Source organism: Felis catus, chromosome D3 (genome assembly GCF_018350175.1).
Source record: "Felis catus isolate Fca126 chromosome D3, F.catus_Fca126_mat1.0, whole genome shotgun sequence".
NCBI lineage: Eukaryota > Metazoa > Chordata > Mammalia > Carnivora > Felidae > Felis > Felis catus.
Genome location: NC_058379.1, coordinates 11,551,309 through 11,558,950, shown reverse-complemented (window position 1 = coordinate 11,558,950; position 7,642 = coordinate 11,551,309).

The window sequence follows — 7,642 nt, the reverse complement described above, 5'->3', positions numbered from 1 at the left end:
CTGAAGCTATTTCTCTCTCGGTATCCGTCGACCCCAGGAAGATATGTGGGGAGCTGGGAATCAAACCCCTGCACTGCCTGACTTCGAAATCTATTCTTTCAGCGACTGTGTTAGATTGCTCCGCTGGCAAAGCATTATTTCTAGAATCCCAAGTTGCAGCCCGGGGACACGGTCACCCAGCGAAAAACTACATTTCCCAGGCTCCCTTGCAGCCACTCACAGCCACGTGAGCGAATTCTGGCCAATGGGATGAGAGGACGAATCCCAGGTACAATTTCCTGGTCGTGCCATCAAAGAGCTGGGCCCTGTTGTCCACTTCCTCTGATCCCCTTCCCCCTTTCCCCACCTTCTCAGGCCACGGTGGGGAAACCTTATGTTGACGATGCAGAGAAACCCAGCGCAAACCCCAACAGCCCTCCGTCACTTATGCTCAGGCTATGACAGAGGGGAGAAATAAACATATCTTTTTAAAGCCCCATTTATTTGGGCCTTTGCTTTAGTGCCTGAACCTTTACCCTTACTAATAACCTTCTCACCACTATCACTCCTCCCGATTATTACGGGTTTTTGTTTTGTTTTCCTGAGACGGACGTAGCGAGAGGCTGGTAGAACGGCACTGGGGGCTGATTAGCCTTTGGAAGGTGCCTTGCAAGGCGACGGAATGGACACCCCAAACTTTCCGGGTGCCGTCAGCTTTCACGGAGTGAAGGCAGCCACATTCTCAGACCCCACATCCAGATCTCAGAGCGGCTGCGTTTGGAACACAGCCTCGTGTCCTGTGCGCATTCCTCCGGCCGGGGATATATTACAGGCAAAATAAACAGGGCTGACTGTTTCCATCTCAACTTCGCGCTTTGCAGGAAGGAAGTTGGAACTTGGATAAGGGACAGGCTTTCCCCAAGGGGAAAAGAGTGGGTTGATTTGGACCCTTTCAGGGGTGGATTAGGTTGGCTCCTCTTCCGCTGGGATTAGTAAATGTCATGCTTCGGAACAAACAGGCTGAGGATTTGCCTCTCCTACTTGGCCATTCCGGGGCCCTGGCCTCTCCTGGGTGTCGGTCAAGTGCAGCGGTAAGTGGTATTATGCAGGAAGGCTGCACTACCACAAAATGCTTTTCCAACCCAAGGGTTATACTGCCTAACATTCCACCAGCAAGAAATGAATAACTTTGGCTTCAGCATTACCCTCTTCCTCCCCAATCCTCATTTATGGGGAAAGAACAGCTGGCCCTATAAAAATAATTGGAGGTACAATTTATGTTGACTGGGTTTCAACTTCTAAATTCTGCGCAGTGCTTGGTGGAGAAAGCCAAGAACAGGATCACCCCGTTCCCCCAGCACCCCTAGGAAACGCCTTTGAAAGAAGCAGCATGTGGGTAGCTCATTAGGGTCTCAGTGTGAAGTGAACCATCGGGGGTCCAATCTTGCCAGGAACTCGCTTTTCTTTTTCGGGCCCCCAGGGATCTGGGGCCCATCTTTGCTGTCACTTTTAAAGACTGAGTTGATTTCGGCTCCTGAAGCTGTCCGATACATTGTCTGGCTGGCAACATGGGCGTGATTAGAGGGAAGTTAAAGAAGGAGACTGTAGAGGTGTGGGCAGGATGGAGGGATACCTAAGGGCTAGGGAGTGTTTTGTGAATAGCAGTAGTGAACTGGGGGGAGGGTTCCTAGACTTAAGGGGGAAGTAGCAGTTACTGGAACTCAGAAGGAGACACCCCTGTGGAGTCAGCTGCTTCGAGAGAAGCTATGATTCTTGGTTGAGGTCACGTCCAGCCCAAGGCGAAATATCCCGGGGTTAACACCGTGACCACTGGCTGAACCCAACTGGAAGCTGGTGAGCGTTGGGGCCCGCTGGGGCAATCCACGCAGGCCCCCTCCCAGACTCAGAGGCAGGGGGGTGGGCCCAGGGCACATGGGACATCGCCACCACAAGTAGGTTTGAGCAATGTCCAGATATAATTAGAGCTCCGAGAAACGACCCTCATTCAACAGAGCCCCTCCTAACATGACATTATGTTCGGGGGTAGAAAACGACTTCAGGCAGTAACAGGTGACAATTATGGAGTGCTTTCTGCACGCTAAGCACTGCACCACACATTTTCACACGTTGTCTTATTCAGTGTCCACGACCAACTGATGAGACCCCGTTTGTCAGAAAAGAAACTGAGGCCTAAAGAGATTAAGCTGTCCGAGGTCAACACCACTGGCAAACGTCACTGTTCAGAACTCCCTGGGAACCAGGCTCTGACATGGAGTTGAGTGTGCATGGAGTTGAGTTTATTAGGGGGTGCTCTTAATCGGCACCCACGGAAGGGAGGGGATGAATGCAGGGGTGGACGGAGGGAAAGGCTGAGCTGTGACTGAGGCTTCGAATTTTTGTTGATGGCGTGGAAAGCTCTGGAACTAGAATGACCCTTCATTATTTAATTTTTTTAAATGTTTTATTTATTTTTGAGAGAGAGAGAGAGAGAGGACAAGTGGGGGGAGGGACAGGGAGAGAGGGAGGCCCAGAATCCAAAGCAGGCTCCACAGAGCTGTCAGCACAGAGCCCGACGTGAGGCTTGAACTCACGAACCGGGAGATCATGACCTGAGCTGAAGTCGGACGCTCAACCGACTGAGTCACCCAGGCGCCCCTAGAATGACCCTTTAAAGTTGTCTCAAGGAGGGCCAAGATGGCCAGGTCTTTGCACTCCTGCCCCCATCGGCCGGTGGACGTGGGCCCCTCCCAGAAAAGTGTGGCCCATACGCCATGCAGGTCTTGGCAAGTGATGGCATCCCTGGAGGGAAGACAGCTGCAGACTTTTTGCAGAAAACACCTCCCCCCCCCACCCCATCCCCACCCCCCCCCACCCCCCGCTGCATCTGCGGGTGTCACGGCATCACCATAGCAAGCGGCAGGGCCAAGGCTTCCACTCTGATGGGGCAGTGCTCCCCCACCACATTCCTCAGAATGAGCTGCACCACAGTCACACCGAGCATGGCGTGTGTCAGCTGCAGGCCAACCTTGACGTTTGCTTCACGGGGCAGCCTCTTCTGTAAGCTCGTTCCCCAGCTGGGCAGCCACAGATGGTTTGTTCCTGTTTCCGGCTGGCCTGTGAGACCTTGAGGTGCATTTGCTCCGGCGTTCATCCTCCCAGCTTCCTTGGGATGCGACTGAATGTGTTGTGCCATCTCGGACTATTCCAGAATAACCCCTGCGAATCCACCCCTCCCTTTCCGCCAACCTTTCTCCCCGCGGAGGACCCACGCGGCAGAGTCTCTTCTAATGCGGTGGGGACTTTCCAAAGTCAGACTGACTTGTGAAAATCCCTCGGACGGTGCCAATTTGGTGACCAGTGGACTGTCTCTCAGTCAGGTCTAACAGGGCATTTGCTCCTCAATGCCAGAGCAGATTGCTGTTTGTGCGAACGTCGGTGAAGCCATCGGCTTGCCAGGTGGTATTACGACGAACGTCTTTAAACTCTAGTGTCGTACCCCAATTGGCGAGGGGCGTGCGTGAGGGGAGGCTCATGGGAAAGGAGAGGGGTATGGATGTCAGCTGGGTCGCCGGACCCATTCCTGACTCTTCCCCACCCTGCTGTGTGCTCCCAAAAAGTTGTTTGATGGCTACAGTCCTGGGTAAGCTGGGCTTGCTCACCCTCTGGCCCTGGTTAAATTTGCCCAAGGGGAGTCAGTCACCAGGAGCCTGGAGGGTGAGAAGGGAGAAGGTGTTTGGTCCTTGTCTTCCCTCCCTGGTGTTGCAGTTTGCAGTGCCTCCCTTCGTGCCCCGCAGGCTGGGGCTAGTGACGGTCCCCAGGGTGCATCACCTCCCTGTTGCTTCCCTTTACCATGCCCACCCCTCTTCCCAGCTCCCTTCAGTTAGCTCTTGGGTTTGCATTGGTTCCTGCAAGGACACCAGCTGATGCATGGCGCGTCTCACCCACGCACTGGGGTGGACACTCACCGAACGGAGCGGTCGAAGGAGCCATTTCCCGGTGATAGCCTGCATGGTTTTTTGAGTTCACAACTCTCCATTTTTGTCTTGGCCTGAGAGTCAGTCTTCTGTTCTGATGGGGAGAAAGGTGGTGCAATGTGTTGGAGAGTAACCCTACTTGCCACATGGCCCTGGATGAGTTACATCGTTTCTGTCTTGGTTTCCTCATCAGCCAAATAGGTATCATGGTGGTACCTGCCTTGTAGGGCTTCAAAAGGATCAATGAGGCAATATTTATAAAGCTTATACTAATTTAAGCGCTTGAGAAATGTTACCTAGTGCTACCTATGGGTCCTCCAGTTGAGAACCTCTGTCCGTTCAGTCCTCCCTCATTGATTCAGTCAACATCTATGGAGGGCCTGGCTGGGCGCACTGTTCCTAATTGACTCTACGGACAGTTCTCCGACACTTAGGCAGCGTGGGCCAACCGTGAAGGCTTCCCTTGCTGCCCCTGAAAAAGTATCTTGGGCCCAAGACAGACCGACTATATAAATAAGCCTCGATAGATACTATGGCATGGAATTATTATAGGAAAGTTTTGAGGCAGGAGGCAATGCACCCAATTTATGGGTCACTATAGTTCCAATTACACACGTTAAAATGAGAACGCACGGCAACAAGCATGGCTCCTCCAGTGTTGATGGGAGTATAAACCAGTACAATCCACTTTGGAAAACAGTGTAGCCTTACCTCCTGGAGTTGATGATGGACACACCCTGTGGACCAGCCATTCCATGTTTGGCCATGCCTTGGACACAATCCTGTAGCTGTGTTCTGGGAGACACATGTGACAGTGCTCACAGGAGCGTCGTGTGTGAGGCGATGAGCTGGAGTCAACCCCAAGGTCCCTCGTAAGCCGAATGGGTAAGTAAAGTGTGGTACACCCACATTCCGGAAGGCCAATCGACAGTGACAAATAGATACGTTTCAGCTGCATACTTCAAAATGGACGACTCCGAAAGACATAATTTTGATCTAAAACAACTCACAGAGAATCATAAACAGCTCATGTCTATGCCTATAAAATGCAAACATTGGTAAAAACACAGGCAATGTGTTGTTTAGAGATGCAGAGATATGACAAAACGGTAAATAAAAGCAAGATAACAATTCCCCTCCCCCCAGAATAGTCCGGGCAGAGGTTACTTTTCAGTGGAGGTGGGCAGGAAGAAGGATGCAATGAAGGAGGGGCACTGGGACCTAAATGCTAATTATTATTTTTGTTATTATTGCTAATGCTGTTTCCCCAGTGTTCCTTTTCTCATTGCTCTGTAAGGTGCTCATATATATTTGTTATGCTCTTTAGAAGCGATCATATATTTCAAAATAAGCTGGAAAAACCTGAAGCTCGGAGAGGTGACGTCAATGACCTCAAGTCACACCGCTGGTATGTGGTAGGATCCCTGATTCCCAAGGCTCAAAGATGAACCGCTACACCACACCTCTTCAATCTGTGGGTTGGCAGAAACATAGGAGGGCAACACATCGCTAGGTGAAAGGGGTCCAGAAGCAGATGACTGAGTTTTCGTACAACCAATATTTATTGAGTAACTGCATTGTGCCAAGCGCTGTCCAAGGTGCTGGGGATAGAGAGGTGAATGAAACAGACCAGGAATCTGTCCCCCTCACACTTGGCATTCTAGGAAGGAGGGGGACTAAATATATATATATATATATATATATATATATATATATATGTGTGTGTGTGTGTGTGTGTGTGTGTGTGAATACAATTTTTAAAGAGAAAACGATTATAATACTGCGTTTACGTAACTTTTAAGTTTCTGAGATTCGGACCTTGGCGTTCAAATGTTCATAGGTTTCTGGTTCTTTCGTGAGTTCAATGTTTGTTAACCTCTTTTGGTACAAATGATACAAATGATACACCTACTTGCTCTGAATACCATTTGTCCCTGTAGGAGCTTGCTAACAATGTTTAAGTATCAAAGTAAAACTTAACTTCAAAGCCATTGTGAGTTAATTTTGTAAGAACAAGGGTCATGTTATACTCCACGAAAAGGCCTTCCTCACAATGAAAGATATTTGTGTTTTCTGAGTTCCTTTGGTTGAATTTCAGGTCTGACAAAACGTACTCATGTTCTCATGTTTTTGAGTTTTTCTTGCAATTTCTCCCTCTCATACCCATGCGGTTGTATTGTTTTACCAGTCTTGGGCAGAAGCCAATAGTTTTGAGGGAGGAAGCCCACAGGACCCGGGCAGTGGTCTTCACTCCTGCATGGGTCAGGCTAAATCTGACCCCCTGACATGCTTTTGGGCAATCAGGGGAAGAGGCCACAGGACACAGTGAATTGTCAGCTTGGCTTGGTTCCAAGTACCTCGACTTCCCTCCCACATAGGCAAGGGGGCATAGAGGAAGATAAGAATCCACTAGACACAGTGTTAACCACATCTTGCCTGCAAGGTTTTATATGCCTTAAGACATGATTATTGGATCCATTTTACGTAGTGAGGAAATTGAGTCTCAGAGAGGTGACCCCACATGCAGGGTCACACAGAGTCATGATCAGCATTCACACTCAGATCCATTGGCCTATGGAACCAGATGGATGGGTGGTTCCAGTGAGGGGGCCAATGTTCCTGAAAGACTGGGACAGCCTTTGGAAGAAAGATGGAAACCATGCCCTTTACCTCACCCCATCCCCCAGCTATGAACCCATCCCTGTGGGGCCTGGGAATTGGGTCAGACAAATCAAATATACAAAGCCCAGCCTTTGTTTGACTGTCTTATCTAATGTGCCTTCCCCTCCCCTGGGCAGCTGGGTCCCATCAGATGGGTGGGGGCTGTTAGAGCATGAGCCTCTCCCCCACTCCCCCAGCTTTGGAATCCCTGAGTGACCAGGGGAGCTTGGGACACTGGGGACATCAACAGAAAGAAAAGGGGGTGGGCTGTGTTGGTGACAGCCTGCCCGAGACACTTTTTCCTCCGTTGAAGCCAAATGAATGGATGTTGTTCTTGAGTCTCTGCGATGCCCTCCACCAGGCTATATGATGCTCTCCCCTCCACCCTCAAACCAGAACGAGGGACACAAAAGATTTGCCCCCAATTGATTCCAGCTGATGATGACTCAGACACAACCCTCCCATTTCTACCTCATCACGTAAGCCTAAAGTTGTGGGGTTTTTTTCTCCTTTTTTCTGTGAATAGGAGTAGAAACAAATTTTTCGGGCTTTCTTGGCTTCCCAGGAAAAGTAAATCTTTAAGGGATGAGACCCCTGCGTAAGCCAAGTATAGCAACATTAAGGATAAAAAGCAGGAACTGTCGACGGTGGGCGACATGTGTATAGGAGAAGGGGACGACCCGGGGGTGTGGCCAGATCCCCTTCATGTCTCGCACTGTCTGCTTAGGTAAACACTAAGCCATGGGGCCATTCTGGGCACACTGTGTTGTGATTATCACTGTCTTTTATTTTTTTTTTATGTTTTTTTTTCAACGTTTATTTATTTTTGGGACAGAGAGAGACAGAGCATGAACGGGGGAGGGGCAGAGAGAGAGGGAGACACAGAATCGGAAACAGGCTCCAGGCTCTGAGCCATCAGCCCAGAGCCCGATGCGGGGCTCGAACTCACGGAGCGCGAGATCGTGACCTGGCTGAAGTCGGACGCTTAACCGACTGCGCCACCCAGGCGCCCCTATTACTGTCTTTTA